The sequence below is a fragment of the Chiloscyllium plagiosum genome, chromosome 17 (assembly GCF_004010195.1).
Source record: "Chiloscyllium plagiosum isolate BGI_BamShark_2017 chromosome 17, ASM401019v2, whole genome shotgun sequence".
Taxonomy (NCBI): Eukaryota; Metazoa; Chordata; class Chondrichthyes; order Orectolobiformes; family Hemiscylliidae; genus Chiloscyllium; species Chiloscyllium plagiosum.
This window is the reverse complement of record NC_057726.1, coordinates 6,916,552-6,936,487: the sequence shown is the minus strand read 5'-3', so window position 1 is coordinate 6,936,487 and position 19,936 is coordinate 6,916,552.

Sequence of the window (19,936 nt, the reverse complement as noted above, 5' to 3'; positions counted from 1 at the left end):
CCTCCCCAGTCCTGACAAAGGGCTTATGCCCAAACGTCAACTTTTCTGTTCTTCAGATGCTGCCTGACCTGCTGTGCCTTTTCCAGAACCACACTTTATCAACTCTGACTCTCCAGCATCCGTAGTCCTCACTATCTCCGAATGATGACATTACCTAATGTGTGCATGTATTCACATGCAGTGTGCCCATGTATGTGTATATTACTGCAAATATATTCTGTATCCTGTTATTGCCATTTAAAGGTTCTCTCTTTTTGAAAATTAACTCATAAAAATTGGGCTTCTTTGACTGTACCAGCATTTATTGCCTATCCTTACTTTCCCTTGAGTAGGTGGTAGTGAGAGTGCTAGAAAAGCACAGCAGGTCAGGCAGCATCCAAGGAGCAGGAGAATCAACGTTTTGGGCATAAGCCCTTCATTAAGAATGAGGCTTGTGAGCCGGGGGACTGGGAGACACCAAGCTCGGGACACCACCCACGCCCTTCATCTCCTCCAAGACTTTCAATTCCCCGGCCCCATACGCCATACCTTCGCCACAGACCGGTCCCTGTACACATCTATCTGCCACAAAGAAGGTCTCTAAGCCCTCTGTTTCTTTCTGTTAAGCCATCCAACCAATACCCTTTCACTGATACCTTCATCCACCTGCCTGAACTTGTCCTCACCCTTAACAACTTCTCCTTCCAACCCTCCCACTTCATCCAAACCAAAGGGGTAGCCATGGGCACCCACATGCACCCCAACTATGTATGTCTCTTTGTCAGGTACATGGAACAGTCCATCTTCCGCAGCTTCACTGACACCTTTCCCCACCTTTTCCTCCGCTACATCGATAACTGTATTGGCGCTACCTCGTACTCCCACGGGGAGGTTAAAAAGTTCATCACCTTCACTACCACCTTTCATCCGGACCTCAAGTTCACCTGGACCATCTCAGATATCTCCCTCCCCTTCCTGCACCTCTCCATCTCCATTTCCAGTGACCGACTAACCACGGATATCTATTACAAACCCACCGACTCCCACAGCTACCAGGACTACACTTCCTCCCATCCTACCTCCTGTAAAAACGCAATCCCTTATTCCCAATTCCTCTGCCCCCACCTTATCTGTTCCCAGAGTGACCAACTCCATCTCAGAAAATACCAGATGGCCTCCTTCTTCAAAGATCGCAATTTCTCCTCCCACGTGGTTGTTGATGTCCTCCAGCACATCTCCTCCACTTCCTGCACCACTGCCCTTGAACCCCACTCCTCCCAACTCAACAAGGACAGAATCCCCGGTCCTCACCTTCCACCCCACCAACCTCCGTATACAATTCATCACCCTCCACCACGTCCGCCACCTACAAACAGACCCCACCACTCGGGATATATTTCTGTCTCTACCCCTATCAGCTTTTCGGAGAGACCATTCTCACTGCGACTCCTTTGTCAGATCCACTCCCCTACCAGCCCTCACCCTACTCCCGGCACTCCACTGCAGGAAGTGCAAAAACTTACGCCCACAACATCCGCCTCACCTCCATCCAAGACCCCAAAGGATCCTTTCACATCTGACAGAAATTGGCCTGTGCCTCCACAAATGTCATCTACTAATGTCATCCCATTGCACCCGATGTGGTCTCCTCGACATTGGGACTCAGGATGCTAATTTGCAGATCGTTTCAGAGAACATCTGTGGGACACCTGCACCAACCAACCCCATCGTCCCATGACTAAACACTTCAACTCTGCCTCCCCCACCACTCCACCAAGGATATGCAGATCCTGTGCCTCCTCCATTGCCAAACCCTAACCGCCTGACACCTAAGGGAAGAACGCCTCACCTTCTGCCTTGGGACACTGCAATCCCATGGGATTAATGTGGATTTCACTAGTTTCCTCATTTCCCCTCCCCCAAGGCTTATCCCAACCCTCAAACTCAGCACTGCTCTCTTGAGCTGTCCATCATCTTTCCATCTATCTACTCCACCCTCCTCTCTGACCTATCACCTTCTCCCCCATCTTCATCTACCTATTGCATTCTCAGCTACTTTGCCCCCAGCCCCACTCCCTCCCACTTATATCTCAGCACCCCCGGGCCACAAGCCTCATGCCTGATGAAGGGCTTGTGCCCGAGACATCGATTCTCCTGCTCCTCGGATGCTGTCCGACCTGTTGTGCTTTTCCAGCACCATACTCTCGACTCTGCTCTCAGCATCTGCAGTCCCTACTTTGTCCTAGGTGATAGTGATTCTGGATTAGTGGTGCTGGAAGAGCACAGCAGTTCAGGCAGCATCCAAGGAGCTTCGAAATCAATATTTCAGGCAAAATCCCTTCATCAGGAATAAAGGCAGTGAGCCTGAAGCGTGGAGAGATAAGCTAGAGGAGAGTGGGGGTGGGGAGAAAATAGCACACCCCACCCCCACCCTCCTCTAGCTTATCTCTCCATGCTTCAGGCTCTTTGCCTTTATTCCTGATGAAGGGCTTTTGCCCAAAACGCCAATTTTGCTGCTCTTTGGATGCTGCTTGAACTGCTGTGCTCTTCCAGCACCACTAATCCAGAATCTGGTTTCCAGTATCTGCAGTCATTGTTTTTACCGAGGTGATAGTGAATTGAGTTATTGAATTGCTGCTGTCCATTTGATTCAGATAGACTCACAATGCAATTAGTGAGGGAGTTTCAGCATTTTCACCCCGTGACACTAAAGGGACAGCTATATATTTCTAAGCCAGGAAGGTGAGTGGCCTGGAGAGGACCTCACCAGGCTCACCAGACTCACATCACTGCTGTTACTCAGATATCTGCTATTCTAGACCTTCTGGATACAAGTGGTCTTAAGTTTCAAAGATATTGTCTGAGGAGCCTTGGTGAGTTGCTGCAGTGTATCTTGCTGATAGTACATACTGCTACAACTGAGCATCGGTGGTGGACAGAGTTAATGTGTCTGCCTGTAGCGCCCATCAAGTGGTCTGTTTTATCCTGGATGGTGTCAAGCTTCTTGAGTATTTTTGGAGTTGCACTATATAATCAATGAGGGAACAGACTCAAGACAGCACATGGCCCATTCCAATTCACTTGTTGCTTGGGTAGGGTGGAATGTGAGTGCCATTATTACACAGGAAGCAGCCATGCATAGCTCCTTCCACTTGCCCTCCAATTTTTGCTGCAGTATTAATTTTAATATCTTATAAGATTAAGATTTCAGTGTGCATTGTACCAGGAACATTCCTTGTGTGACAAAGTTCTGACACAGGCAGTTTGCTTTGTGTAGTCTTTCCCTACGCATATTCACTGCGTTGGCACTGCAACTCATTACACTCTTGTCTCTGTCATATGTTAAAACATATTTCAATTCTTAAAAAAAAAGTTGATGCATTTTTAATGTCTTTGTTTGAGACTGTGGCAGCTCATTTTAAATTGTGTTCACTGCAGCATTCAATTGAGTTGGCATGTGTAAGTGTCTCAGGAAGTCAGTAATGAGAATAGGTAACCAGATCACAAAGATAGACAATCAATTCCCAACAGAACAACATAGCTAGAAAGTACGAATTGTTGTATCAAGTAATGGTTCTAAAGGGATTAGTATTCATGATACATTAGTTCTTTTGATGTCATACACAAGCTGTGACAGAGACAGAGTCTGCCTCACTTTGAAAGGGTGTAGATAGATTTGGACCAACTACTGAAAGTCCTGAAGATTATGCTTGACCAAGTGTAGTTGTACTTCTTGCGGGTGTGCAATACACCTTTTTGTTTGTTTTTAATTCACTCCTGAGATGTGGACATCACTGCCTGGGCCACCAGTTATTGCCCAACTTTAGTTGCCTTTGAGAAAGTGGGGTGAGCTACCTTCTTGAACTGCTGCAGTCCATGTGCTGTAGGTTTACCCACAATGCCCTGAAGGAAAGAATTCCAGGAATTTGATGCCAGTGACAGTGAAGGGACTGTGTTATATTTCCAAGCCAGGATGGTGAGTGGCTTGGAGGGGAACTTACAGGCAGTGCTGTTCTTATGCATCTGCTGTCCTTGTCCTTCTAGATGGTAAACGCTGTGGGTTTAAAAGTTGAATCACTGCAGCACATCTTGTAGATGGTACACATTGCTGCTGGTGTGCAGTGATGGTGAAGGAATGAATATTGAAGAAGGCACACGTGATTCTAATCTTGCGGGCTGCTTTGTCCTGGATGGTGTCAAGCTTCTTGCGTATTGTTGGAGCTGCACTCATCTAGGCAAATGGGGAGTATTCCATCACACTCCTGATTTGTGCCTTATAGATGGCGGACAAGCTTTAGGGAGTCAGAAAGTGACTTGCCCTTGTAACCAAGTATCTATATGGCTAATCCAATTGAGTTTGTGGACAGTGGTAACCACCAGGATGTTGCAAGTAAGGAACTCAATTATAGCAACACCTGTATGTCAAGGGAAGATTATTAGATTTTTTCCTATTGGCAATGGTCATTGCCTGGAATTTGTGTGTCAGCACAAAGCTAGATATTGTCCAGATTTTGTTATATTTGAACATGGACTGCTTCAGTATCTGAGGAGTCATGAATGGTGCTGAACATGGTGCTGTCATCAGTGAACTTCTGACCTTATAATGGAGGGAGGGTCATCGATGAAGCAGCTGAAGATAGTTGGGCCTGGTTACCTAAGAACACAGCATCTTCAGTAGATACTCTGGAGTGCTATATCCTCCATCATTAATCACAAATAGACCCAAAAAGACAAGAGAGGATTAATGGCAGCAACCGGCTTTAAACAACCCTTACCCAGTACCAAGTACTGATAGAACTGGCAAATACTACAAGGTGACAGAAGAGGAGCACTGAATAGTAAATACCATGCATTATATTTGCCTTGAAATGAAGGCAGACATTATGAATTTACATTCAACACCTTTTGGGATGTCAGGGACCCCTGTATTACAGTTTGGTGTTTCACACAGAATAGATGGGCTGCTCTGTTACTCCATCAAGCATGGCCTCTTAACATTGTTGAAAATGTGTTGCTGGAAAAGCGCAGCAGGTCAGGCAGCATCCAAGGAGCAGGAGAATCGACGTTTCGGGCATGAGCCCTTCTTCAGGAATGAGGAAAGTGTGCCAAGCAGGCTAAGATAAAAGGTAGGGAGGAGGGACTTGGGGGAAGGGCGTTGAATTGCGATAGGTGGAAGGAGGTTAAGGTGATGGTGATAGGCCAGAGTGGGGGTGGGGACGGAGAGGTCAGGAAGAAGATTGCAGGTTAGGAAGGGCCTGCTTGGCACACTTTCCTCATTCCTGAAGAAGGGCTCATGCCCGAAACGTCGATTCTCCTGCTCCTTGGATGCTGCCTGACCTGCAGAGCTTTTCCAGCAACACATTTTCAGCTCTGATCTCCAGCATCTGCAGTCCTCACTTTCTCTTCTTAACATTGTGACAACCTGATCGCATACTTCTCACTCCTGTCCACCCCAACACCAGCCAAAACCATCCAATCTTCTGAGAAAGGGAAAAAATAAAGGAAATGAACCCACATGGAGGGGGGAAGAAAAATCCAAAAGCAGAACACTACAGATGCTGGAAATCTGAAATAAAAACAGTGAACGTTGGAAGTACTTGTCAGGTCTGGCAGTATCTGTGAAGAGAGAAATAGAGTTAACGTTTCAGTTTGGGATGTAGGGAAGAGTAAGAGACTGGAAAATTCATCACTGGCACAAGACAGAATCCAATCTAACAGCGAACGCAGCAAGTGTTCTCTGCGAAGGCACTTTCTACCTTTTTGATGTGATCTCTTCCTCCATTAGAAATCAGATTATGATCCAACATGAATCATAATCTCAGAACATAACAGTGATACTGAGAATGTTCACCAATCTCACCAGGCAGAGGTCACCTCCACAGATTCTTGGGGGGAGAAGATTGTGAAATTGTGAAAGAGTTTTGACCTCTTGTGTTTTGGATCAACGTTGAAAGTGTGGAGGAGATGTACCTGCCCCCAGTTTGTTCCAGCTCTCTGTTTTTTCCTGGTACAGTATATATCTGACTAAAAGGAAAAGAGCACAGGATGACTCCACAGTGAAGGACGGAAGGTGTGAGTTTGTTTTAACTTTAGGCAATGGTTAAGTAATCAATTTTGAATTGATTGCTAATTAGACATTGTTCATGTGTCACTTGAATGACTTCAAAGAAAGACCAATCAAGGTTGATACATTGTGGTACAGTGGTAGTCTCCCTACCTTTGGCCCAGAAGGCCTGAGTTCAATCCTATTTTCCTCAAACATGTATTATTTCATATCTGAACAGGTTAATTTAAACAACTACAATGGATTGCTGATCCAACATGAATCATAATCTCAGAATAAAGGGGCGTCAATTTAAGACTGAGATGAGGAGGAATTTCTTCTCTCCGGGCGGTGTGAGTCTTTGCAACTCCTTACCCCAGAGAGCTGTGGGAGACAAGAAAACTGCAGATGCCGGAATCCAATGTAGACAAGCAGGAGGCTGGAAGAACACAGCAAGCCAGGCAGCATCAGGAGGTGGAGACGTTGACATCTCAGGTGTTCTTCAGGTCTGGGAAGTTTACACCTGAAATGCTGATTGTGTTCTTCCAGCCTCCTGTTGTCTATAGAGAGCTGGTGTATATTTAAGGCTAAGATAGATTCTATATCAGTCAGGAATCAAGAGTTACAGGAAATGGGCAAGGCGTAAGGAATGTTGGGACGAGCCAAGACCCTAGTGAATGGCAAAGTTGGCTCAAGGTGTTGAATGCTGAAAATGTGTTGCTGGAAAAGCGCAGCAGGTCAGACAGTATCCAAGGAGCTTGAGAATCGATGTTTCGGGCATGAGCCCTTCGATTCTCCTGCTCCTTGGATGCTGCCTGACCTGCTGCGCTTTTCCAGCAACACATTTTCAGCTCTGATCTCTAGCATCTGCAGTCCTCACTTTCTCCTCAAGGTGATGAATGGCCAACTTCTGATTTAATTTCTTACAGTCTTGTTTGACGCCACCTCCTGCTTGCAAAACCAGCCCTCATGAGAAAAATCTAGAGGCTCACACATAAACAGTTTAGATGCTATTATCACTGCGACTGATGTGGAAACAAAGCTCAACAAATAGTCCAGGCTGCAGTTGGTCTGTAATATTTCAAAAGTAAACAATGTGTTATAAAACAAGCTGATTTTTTTTGCTGCTTTATAATGTTGACTGCTTGATGGAACCATCTGATTCATTACACAAGCACCTTTTTTTTGCCTTGGAAACTTTCTTCAAGGATTTTTGTAAATTTATATTTTTTTAATATATCCATTCATGGATGTGGGTGTCAATGTATTGTCCATCCAAAATTGCCCAGACAACATCTCAACTGCTCTTTAAAACTGCAAAAACTGTCTCACAGTTTATTTTTGGATTAAAGCAGTATCATCTCTGACTTTCAATCGATAGTCGTAAAGAAGTCTTAGCATCATACAGCACAGAAACAGAACTTTCTGCCCAAATAGTCCATGCTGAATATAATCCCAACCTAAACTAGTCCCATCTGCCTGCGCCTGACCCATATCCCTTCAAACCTTTCCTCTTCATAGACTTATCTAAGTGTCTTTTAAATTATGTAACTGTCGTCACATCCACTACTTCATCAGAAAATTCATTCCACATTTGAACTAACCACTGTGTAAGAAATTTGCCCTTCATGTCTTTTTTAAGACTCCCTCCTCTCACCTGAAACATTATGTCCCCATTCTCAGGAAAAGACACCTACTGTTAAACTTATTTATGCTCCTCATACTTTTATAAACCTCTCTAAGGCCACCTATGAATCTCCTACACTCCAGTGAAAAACGTCCCAGCCTACCTAGCATTGCTTTATAATTCAGATTTTCCACACCTGGCAACATAGTGAGAAATCGCTTCTGAACCGCCTCTAGCTTAATAATATCCTTCCTATAACAGGGCAGCCAGAACCGGACACAGTATTTCAGAAAAGGCCTCACCAAAATCCTGTATAACCCCCTTTAGCCACAGCTAGAATTCTGTGTGCAGTTTCGACCAAGATATTACAAGAAAGAAATTATCACTTTAGATATAGTACAGAGGAGATTTACAAAAATGTAGCTAGGATTTGACGATCGGACAGGCTAGTGTTTTCCTTTAGAATAGTGGAGGCTGAGGACTGACTTAATCTCAGAGCATAAAGTTCGGGGGTGCCTGGAGCAGATTGGAAATTGACGTCAATTGCCAGGGTTATGGATTGAAGGTAATTTGTGGAAGGATTGTGGAAGGATTTGGGGGGGGGGGGGGGGGTACATGAGGAAAAACCTTTTCACCCAAAGGTTGCTGGGTGTCTGAAATTCATTGCCCAGTCTGATGGTTGAGTCTAAAGTAAAAAGTACTTGCATTTGAAGTGTTGTAAACTGCATGTGCTGCAATATAGAATTTAAATGGGTGGCAAGCACAGATACAATGGTCAGAATGGCCTCATTCTGGAGTGTGACTTCTCCAGAGTTTTGTGGCCTGATTGCCAGTTGTGGTGTCCTCTGGTTGCTGTTGTCTGTGCAGTTCACATCTACGTCTGTATGTCACCATGACAGCCTTTCTAGAGGGACAGAAACTGACACAGTATTCTGGCTGAGGTTGAACTAGCGATTGGTAAAAGCTAAATATAACTTGTCTTCCATAAAGCATAGGATCAAAGAACCAGCATTCTTATTTCATCCTTTCACAATCAAAGATTTAGGTGTGTTAACTTGCAGTGTCTCTGCACCCTATTAAACTTCCACCATTCGGAATGCCTCTCCTCATTCAATCTTCTCAAATTATCGGCTCCCTCACTTGCTTTCCATAATAATTCAGTATCGTCTCCAGAACAGCATTTCACATTTCTGGTAAATATTCTTTCAATTCTTAATTCCTCTTCCCTCCCATGAAACAAAACTGAGAAATATTTTCCCAGAACAGAGAAGTTTAAGTGGAAGGGGTAGGGGTTGATCTAAAAGGTCACTTGGGGTTTTGACTGGTTTTCTATCATTTTTGTCCTTTGGAAAATTGGTTACACACTCCAGCAGTTCAAAGCTTGAAATAATGCTTCACATGAGCCATTCTACTTTGAGTGCTGCTGTGATGATTGTAGGGTACATGTCATAAATTGAAACTCCTGCCCACAAATCCTTGTGCACTAGGAACATGTACTGGTGCAATGATTGGTACCTCAATGCTATTAGTGATTTATGCAGTCTTTATATCAAACGCTAAGACAGGACTGAGTGCTAGTGAAATCCATCGTCGTAAATAAACACTGTAAACAGCAAACGCATCATGACTGACACCTAAGGCACAGTACTAATCACATCTCTCCAACAAAACTTATCATCATTCATCAACATTCTTTATTTATTATTTTACCAATTTACTACTTTATCATTTGCTCTCCTTGGACCAACAGTCTCTTTTAGGCTTCTTATGGAATGTCTTTGGGAAGTCAAGATATACAGTCTGAAGTACAATGCCGTCATCTGCCATGTATCCCCAAGGAGAATTCCTGTAAATCTATTTAGTCAGATCTCTCTGTCACAAGCCCATGTTATCTTAGAATTATTGCCGTGATCCTTGTTAAAATCCTCAAGTGGCTTTATTTATAATAGCTTGCATTATTTCGCCAACTGTAGTTGTCAAACTAACAGCCTCATTACTCCTGGGATTGTCTTCTGACCTTCTTTTCTAAAGAAAATGGGACAGCATTAGCTCTTTACCAAACATCTAGTGCTACCCCTTCTCAAACATTTCAGCCACAGTTCCATTTTCTTCATTGATAGGGATCCCATCTTCTTCGGTTTCCCTATGCATGTTTCAATCCTAATTCCTTTTTTCATCAACAAGTTCCAAAAAAACTAATTATTATTTCCACAGAACAGAGAGGTTTAGTGCGAGAAAAGGGTGATCCAAAAGATGCTTTGAGTTAGGAAGGGTGTCCCAATATTTGCAGTTACGGACACATGATCCGACACAAGGGATTCTGGGTAACTCAAGATGGAGGACGGGAAAAAAACTGTGGTTGTAACAGCTGCTCCCTTTTTGAGGTATTTCAGGTGTTGGAGGTGATTTCCTCGAAATCCAGGAGCAGCAATTACTGTTTTATATGCTGTTTAATTGTTTTGGAACTTTGGGGGAAAAAGATCAAAGCAACAACACTTTTAAAAGGAAGAAGACAGACAAAGGCGGAGACCGCATGACCAGTGAGGGACAGAAAGAAAGAAACTACGCTGCTGACACAGCAGTGAATCTGAACAGTTAGTGCATTTGCTGTCTAAGTTCATATATCTTTGGGCATCAGAATGTGTCTAGGAAAAATTAACAAAAGCGAAATTCACAGCTGATCTTGGAGGAACCTGTGTGGGAGAGCTCACAGCACAAGAACAGATAAGTGCATAGATTTTGCATGTAACCTTGCTGTATGTCTACAATAGTGAGTAGAGTGGGTTCTTTCTAGATTATATGTTTTATTGAGACCTGTCTCTTGATTAAATTTTGAAAATATAAACCACAAGTGCTAAGTTAGCCAGGAGCACTTCTTTTTAGAGCAATAAAATGGTGCTATTTTCTGAGTCTGTAGATTGTTAAGGATCAAAGATGACCTTTAGTAGAGTGATATGGTCCTCCTGTCAGATGTGGGAGTTTGGGGAGAGTTTCCATATTACTGGTGATTACATCTGCAGGAAGTGTCTTTGATTGTGAATCCTTTCAGATCACATGGATCAGTTGGAATGGCAGTTAGAGGCAATGGGGAATTTACAGGAGTTAGAGGATGTGATGGATGGCAGTTATAGGAAGGTAGAAAAGCCACAGGTACAGTCAGATAGATGGGTTAACTTCAGGAAGATCCGAGGGGTAGGTAGGTAATTCAGGAGTCTTCTGTGGCTATCCCCATTTCAAACAAGTCTGCTGTTTTGGTAAATGTAGGGTGTGATGAATATTCAGGGGAATATAACACAGACAGGCAGGTTTTTTGTATTAAGACTGGCTCTAACGCAATAAGAGATACATCGGGATCCAAGAGATCAATTATATTAGGGGATTCTGTAGTCAGAGGCACAGACAGTCATTTCTATAGCCTGCAGAAAAAAATCAGAATGATGTCAGGATCAAGGATGTCTCAGAGAGGGTGCAGAATGCTCTCAAATGGGAGAGGCCCGGCAGGAGGTTATTATACACATTGGAACTAACAACATAGGACCGGAAAGGAATGAGTTTCTGAAGGGAGAATATAGAAAGTTAGACAGAAATTTAAAAAGGAGGTCCTCAAGGATGGTAATATCTGGATTACTCCCAGTTCTATGAGCTAGTGAGGGTAGGGATAGGAGGATGGAGCAGATGAATACGTGGCTGACGAGCTGGTGCATGACAGAAGGATTCACATTTTTGGATGATTGGAATGTTTTTTGGGATAGAAGTGACCTGTACAAAAAGGATGGATTCCACCTGAATTGGAAGCAGGCTAATATACTGGCAGGGAGATTTGCTAGAGCTGCTCAGGAAGATTTAAGCTAGTAAGGAGGGTGGGCCTTTGTGTGGAGCTGCAGGAGATGTGGGAGATACTGAACACGTTTTTTGCATCAATGTTTACTGTGGAAAAGGACATAGAAGATATAGAATGTAAGGAAATAAATGGTGACACCTTGAAAAGTGCCCTTATTTTAGAAGAGGAGGTGCTTAAAATGCAGAAAAGTGGATATATCCCCAGGACCTGATCAGGTGTACCCTATAACTCTGTGGGAAGTTAGGGAAGTGATTCCTGGGCTCCTTATTGAGATATTTGTATCATTGATAGTCATAGGCGAGGTGCTGGAAGCCTGAAGGTTGGCTAATGTGGTGCCACTGTTTAAGAAAGGTGGTAAGGAAAAGCCAGGGAACTAAAGACCGGTGAGCCTGATGTTGGTGTTGGCAAGTTGTTTGAGGGAATCCTGAGGGACAGGATTTACATGTATTTGGAAAGGCAAGGACTGATTAAGGATAGTCAGCATGGCTTTGTGCATGGGAAATCACTTGATAGAATTTTTTGAAGTAGTAACAAATAAGACTGATAAGGGCACAGCAGTGGATGTGATCTATATGGACTTCAGTAAGGCATTCAACAAGATTTCCCATGGGACACCTGGTTAGCAAGGTTAGATCTCATGGAATATACGGAGAACTAACCATTTGGATACAGAACTGGCTCGAACATAGAAGACAGAGGGTGGTGGTGGAGGGTTGCTTTTCAGACTGGAGGCTTGTGACCATTGGAGTGCCACAAGGATCGGTGCTGAGTCCCCTGCTTTTTGTCATTTATATAAATGATTTAGGTGTAAACATAGGAGGTATAGTTAGTAAGTTTGCTGATGAGACCAAAATTGGAGATGTAATGGACAGAGAAGAAGATTACCTCAGAATATAACGGGATCTTGGTAAGATGGGCCAATGGACTGAGGAGTAGCAGATGGAGTTTAATTTAGGTAAACGCGAGGTGTTATATTTTGTATCAGCAAATCAGAGCAGTTCTTATGCACTTAATGGGAAGGCCCCAGGGAGTGTTGTTGAACAGAGAGACCTTGGAGTGAAAGTTCATAGTTCCTTGAAAGTAGAGTCGCAGGATAGTGAAGAAGGCATTTGGTATGCCTTCCTTTATTGGTCAGAACATTGAGTATAGGAGTTGGGAGGTCATGTTAGTTAGATTGGTTCAGCCATTTTTGGAATATTGTGTGCAATTCTGGTCTCCTTCCTATTGGAAGGATGTTGTGAAGTTTGAAAGGGTTCAAAAAAGATTTACAAGGATGTTGCCAGGTTGGAGGATTTGAGCTATAGGGAGAGGTTGAATAGGTTAGAGCTGTTTTCCCCGGAGTGTCGGAGGCTGAGGGGTGACCTTATAGAGATTTATAAAATCATGATGGGCATTGATAGGGTAAATAAACAAGGTCTTTTCCCTGAATTGGAGAAGTCCAGAACTAGAAGGAATAGGTTTAGGGTGAGAGGGGAAAGATATAAAAGAGACTTAAGTTAAGGGGCAACTTTATCATGCAGAGAGTGGTGCGTGTATGGAATGAGCTGCCAGAGGAAGTGGTGGAGGCTGGTACAATTACAGCATTTAAAATGCATCTGGATAGTTATATGAATAAGAAGGGTTTACAGAAATTTGGGCCAAATGCTGGCAAATGGGACCAGATTATTTTAGGATATCTGGTCGGCATGGATGAGTTGGAGGAGTGTTGTTGAACACAGAGACCTTGGAGTGAAAGTTCATAGTTCCTTGAAAGTAGAGTCGCAGGATAGTTAAGAAGGAATTTGGTATGCTTTCCTTTATTGGTCAGAACATCGAGTATAGGAGTTGGGATGTCATGTTAGTTAGATTGGTTCGGCCACTTTTGGAATATTGTGTGCAATTCTGGTCTCCTTCCTATTGGAAGGATGTTGTGAAGTTTGAAAGGGTTCAAAAAAGATTTACAAGGATTTTGCCAGGTTGGAGGATTTGAGCTATAGGGAGAGGTTGAATAGGTTAGAGCTGTTTTCCCCGTAGTGTCGGAGGCTGAGGGGTGACCTTATAGAGATTTATAAAATGATGATGGGCATTGATAGAGTAAATAGACAAGGTCTTTTCCCTGAATTGGAGAAGTCCAGAACTAGAAGGAATAGGTTTAGGGTGAGAGGGGAAAGATATAAAAGAGACTTAAGTTAAGGGGCAACTTTATCATGCAGAGAGTGGTGCGTGTATGGAATGAGCTGCCAGAGGAAGTGGTGGAGGCTGGTACAATTACAGCATTTAAAATGCATCTGGATAGTTATATGAATAAGAAGGGTTTACAGAAATTTGGGCCAAATGCTGGCAAATGGGACCAGATTATTTTAGGATATCTGGTCGGCATGGATGAGTTGGACTGAATGGTCTGTTTCCATGCTGTACATCTCTGTGACTTGATGACATCATAGTCAATGTTCATGTTCCCCAATGAACTGACACTATCAACATGCCCTTTTAATTCATTTCGCGTTGATGTAATTAATTGCTCATACATTTTGGAAAGTGCATGAAGCTTGTCTCAGAACTAAAATCAAAGTCTACAAGGCAATGACTCTTTCGTTGTTTTTAATGGCTGCAAGATTTGGACAACATATTAGTATCACATAGGGGAAACTAGAAGACATTCAACATTCCTCTCAGAGCTCAGCACCACTGAGTCCATCATGTGGTTTGAATAGCGGCATCCCAGAAATAAAGGACAGTAACCTATTGCCTGCTGAGCACAGGAACCTTGCATCAGTGCAGAAACAGGAGAAAGTGAGGTCTGCAGATGCTGGAGATCAAAGTTGAAACTTTATTGCTGGAACAGCACAGCAGGTCAGGCAGCATCCAGGGAACAGGAGATTCGACGTTTCGGGCACAGGCCCTTCTTCAGGCCCTTTCCTGAAGAAGGGCCTGTGCCCGAAACGTCGAATCTCCTGTTCCCTGGATGCTGCCTGACTTGCTGTGCTGTTCCAGCAATAAAGTTTCAACTCAGTGCAGAAACAGCCAATCTGTAAGCCAATCTGAGAGGTTGCCAGGCTGAGGTGATCGGCCAGTGGTGTTATCATTAGATTGTTAATCTAAAGACTCTGGGAATTTTCAGGAGACCCAGGTTCAATCCTGCCATGGACTTTAATCCAATAAAAGTTTTGAATTAAAAGTCTAATGATGACCACTAATACATCGCTAGCTGTCAGGTAAGATCCATCTAGTTCATTAATACCCTTCAGGGAAAGAAATCTGCCATCTTTACCCACTCTGGCCTACATGTGGCTCCACACCCATAGGAATGTGAGTAGCTTTTAACTGCCATCTGGGCAATTAGGGATGGGCAAGAAATGCTGGTCCTGTCAGTGATGCCCTTGTCCTGTGATTGAATTTTAAAACGTTGGGTCCCAATACACTGAAAAACACAACTAAATGGTCTTAGTCATCAAATAATTTCAACATCAGAACAAAGCCTTCAAAACAAATGGAGTCACAGGTGGACAGGGCACTGAATACAGAAGTTGGGAAGTTATATTGCAGTTATATAGGATGTTGGTGAGTCCGCACTAGGAGTATTGTGTTCAGTTTTGGTCACTTTGCCACCTGAAGGAAGTTATCAAACTGGAAATAGAGCTGAAGAAATTTACAAGGATGTTGCCAAGACTTAAAGATCTGAGTTTTGGGAAAGATTGGGACAACTAGGACGTCTTTCTTTAGAGCGTAAGAGACGGAGGAGGAACTTATAGAAGTGTATACGATCACGAGAGGCATGGAGGGGGTGAATGCACTCAGTCTTTTTCCCAGGGTTGGGGAATCGAGGGCAAGAGGGCATCAGTTTAAGGTTAGAGGGGAAAGAATCAAAGAGTGGTAACTTTTTTACAGAGATGGTGTTATGCACATGGAATGAGCTACCAGCGGAAGTGGGTGAGGCGGGTACATTAATAACATTTAAAAGGCCTTTGGACAAATACATGGATAGAAATGATTAGAAGGATATGGGCCAGATGCAGAAAAAAGGGGTTAGCGTGGATGGAATTTATTGGTCAGCATTGACCAGTTTGGCCCAAAGGGCCTTTCTCCATGCTGTCGGACTCTATGACTCTGACAAACAAGCAAATCCTAAGCCAAGTGCACATTGCTATAAGGCGTGGGAACAGAAGTATGTCATTCTGTCCATTAAGACAACCCTGTCATTCATTATGAGCGTGGCTGATTTGATCATCTTCAACTCCACTTTCTTGCCTTTCCCCATGACCCTGGGTTCCCTTAGTGATTAAACATCCGTCAGCCTTGAATATACTCATAGATTTCATACTCAGTACATGCAATTCATTTTGTAAATCAAGACTTGGCCTAAAGTCACAAATGAGACAACATCTACGCGATATAAAGTGTCTTCTTCCCCTTTTTGGTGGGGACTCATTTGTCAAAGTGACAGTAGGATCCATTTATTATTTAAAAAGCTTCCACATAAATGCTTATATAGTTTTCATCTGAAAAAAAAGGCACAAAGTTCCATATCTTCATTAGTCTCCTTAAAAAAATCTTTCTCTTGAATTCCCTGTTGGAGTTATTAGTGATTATTTCATATTTATGACAGTTAGCATTGGATTTGTCCACCTCAATAATAAATGGACACGATTATCAGGATGAATTAAGGGCTTGAGAATTCTTTTCTTCCTCAGAGTGTGTAATTTGCCACAAATGCCTGATCAGAAATAGACTCGGGGACAACACACTAATCAGGTACTTTATATATTGCACATCCAGTCTACAATGCCAGCAGTCCCTTCTCTAAAATGAAAAGTTAAATGGACCTCGTGACATATGTTAAAGGCCATTTGGGCAAATATTTAAAAAGAAAGACTCTAAAAGGATACAGAGAAAGATCAAATTAATTTAACAGCTCCAAGCTAAAAGCACTGAAATTGGCATTATAGACTGAATGCTGAAAAATGTGTTGCTGGAAAAGCGCAGCAGGTCAGGCAGCATCCAAGGAGCAGGAGAATCGACGTTTCGGGCATAAGCCCTTCTTCACCTTATGCCCGAAACGTCGATTCTCCTGCTCCTTGGATGCTCCCTAACCTGCTGCACTTTTCCAGCAACACATTTTTCAGCTCTGATCTCCAGCATCTGCAGTCCTCACTTCCTCCATTATGGACTGAATGGCCTTTCCTCTATATTAATTAATTTAGCCAATATTTTGTCATTGAGATGGAATTGTGGATATAGAGCAAGAGAAGGTCATTCTGCATTTTGAGCTGCTCTGTGACTGAATGAGATCAAGGCTGATATTCTAGGTTAACTTTCCCCTATTCCTTGATGTCCATCCTATCTCTAATCCGAATGACCTCATTTGTGAAAACGCTCCATTCTTGTATTCCATACATTAGTCGAAAATTCCAAACCTGGCCTAACCTCGAAACGGGTCTGTTAGGTCTGACACATTGTTGTCACACACTCAGTCACTGAAAGGCAGGGTGGGATTCATAGGTGGACTAATTTCCTGATAGCCGCATGTGATTTTTCCAGAGAGGAAGCTTTCCCTTTACAATGCAGTGCTCAATAAGATATCTTGTACCTTTCTGAACATGAATGACCATCAATTGAGAGTGATTCTGTTCTGTGCAGCATTTGGCAGTCTGGATCAATAGTTAAACACTCAGGGCTTACAATGGCAAGTGGGTTGATATGATCCATAATGCAACTGTTTGTTTCAAAAACAGCAAAACCTTTATTGAAAAGGCTCCGGCTATTTCTTCAAAAAGCCATTATGATATTAAATGAAGCTTTTAGAGCCAGGGATGTCAGACTATGAACCTGCTTTAAAGCTTCTCAGTGTGCCAACATAGTTCCTTCTAAAACTGGAAATATGATGAAATATAAAATCAATTTGTGTGAAGTTAGAATTGTATTTGCAAGGGATTTCTTTGTCTTCCACAGCAATAAAGATGCAATTCTGCTTATTTTTTTGAAAAGGCTTACATTTATATAACAAAGTGTCATTGACTCATAGAGTTAACTCCACAATTCAGGCACAACTCTGTTGAATTTGTGCTCGACCATTACCCTCAAAGATTGTGGGAGGAAACCCACACAGACATGGGGAGAATGTACCAACTTCACAAAGACAGTCGCCTGAGACTGGAATCAAACCCAGGTCCCTGGCACTGTGAGGCAGCAGTGCTAACCACTGAGCCACTGTGCCATCAGGGAAAGCCAGCAGAGAACTAGGATTTATGTTTATTGATTCACTGATGGTGTGTTGTGTTGGATGGGCCAGCATTTATTGTCCATGCCTTATTGCCCTTGAGAAGATGGTGGTAGCTGCCTTCTTGAACTGTTGCAGTCCATGTTCTGTAGGTTAATCCATAATACACTGAGGGAGGAAATTCCCAGTGACACTAAAGGAATGGTGATAACTTTCCAAGTCATTGTCCCTCATGTCTTTTTAAAATCTTTCTCCTGGTGTTGTGTCTCGCTTTCTATTTATGTGTCTTGGTCTTATATGTCTTGAATGGTGTCCTAATAGATGTGTCAATCAATAAACACATCAATTTGAACCCCATTTACCTACCTCTGAGAAAAAGAACGAGAAATGATAGTACCCATCTTAAGAGACCAAGACACATAAATCGAAAGTGAGACATAACATCAGGACTTCACCAGAGCCTCACTGATGATGTTACCTAGTATAACGACGAAACATCTGAAAACAAACCTTCCAGCTCAGTGAGCAAACTTACATACAGAACATCAACCTGAGCTATAAATCTTCTCAAAAATCGCAGCATGAGATTTTGTTTTCAAAAACAAACAAAGATCTGCAGATGTTGGAAATCAGAAACAAAATCAGAAATCGCTGGAAAAACTCAGGTTCAGCAGCATCTGTGGAGAGAAATCAGAATTAGCATTTCAGATCCAGTGACCATTCTCTTAGTTCTCCAGTTAACTCTGCTTCCTCGACACAGACACTGCCAGATCTGCTGAGCTTTTCCAATGAGTTCTGTTTGTGTATGAGTATCTTTTTGTGTTCTCAGCAAGATCCCACTAAGTCCTAATAGTTTAACAGATTCTTTATGGTGATACTGGGAGCTCAGCTTTGAGTCATGCTTACACATAGAAGAGACAAATTGTGATTTCACATTTGAAGGAAGCTGTCTCCAATAAAATCACAACACTGGGTTACTTATTGAAGAGCTGAATTAAGATAATAGAGGAATTTCATAACTTTGGGTTATAATTGAAATATGCCTCAGTCTGTGCAGCCAGGAGCACTCGATGTTTCTGAATTAATTTTTGGGCCCTTTTGGTTCCCTCACTCTTCACAACTTTAAGTCTTCTGTGCTCTTTCAACTCTGACTAAACGAACATAAACAATATAGCGCAGAAAAAGGCCATTCAGCCCTCCAGTCCTGCGCTGCCACATTCTAAAACTGTCCTCCCCTACAGGATCCGTATCACTCTATTCCCTTCCTATTCATGTATCTGGTGACTGAAGGGTCTATTTCCATGCTGTACATCTCTATGACTCTGTGACTCTATTCGTCCAGGTACTTTTTGAATGCTGCTGTTGCGTCTGCTTCCACCACCTCCTCTGGCAGCATGTTCCAGGCACTCACCACCGTTTGCCTGAAAGACATACCTCGCACATCTCTTTTAAACTTCCCCGCACCTTGAACCTCTGTTCCCTCATAATTGACCTCTCCACCCTTGGAAAAAGCCTCATACCTGCCACTCTATCCATCTGATTCACAATCTGATAAACCTCAATCAGGTCACCCCTCAACCTCCTGCGCATATTACACTTGCTTCTCTTCACTATTTGTTGCCATGAACTCAGCTGTCAAGGTCATAAATTCTGGTTTCCTCTTTCAGAATATATTGGTCTCTTGATCTCAGCCTCCTTCTTTTATTTGCTCCTTAAAAGATACCCCTTTAATCCAAATATTTCCTCATGTGGCTTTGTGTCACATTTTATTTGATTATGCTGCTGTGAAAGATCTTGAGAGATGTAAAGGTCTTGTAGAGAGGCAAGTTTTAGTTCATGAAGTCCTCACATAGCCCACATTGTATAAGAATTGAGGCTTTGTCCCTGAAGTATATTAGTGAAGACAATAGACAATAGACAATAGGTGCAGGAGTAGGCCATTCTGCCCTTCGAGCTTGCACCACCATTCAAAATGATCATGGCTGATCATCCTTAATCAGTATCCTGTTCCTGTCTTATCTCCATAACCCTTAATTCCACTATCCTTGAGAGCTCGATCCAACTCTTTCTTAAATGAATCCAGAGACTGGGCCTCCACTGCCCTCTGGGGCAGAGCATTCCACACAGCCACCACTCTCTGGGTGAACAAGTTTCTCCTCATCTCTGTCCTAAATGATCTACCCCGTATTTTTAAGCTGTGTCCTCACCCATCAGCGGAAACATGTTTCCTGCCTCCAGAATGTCCAATCC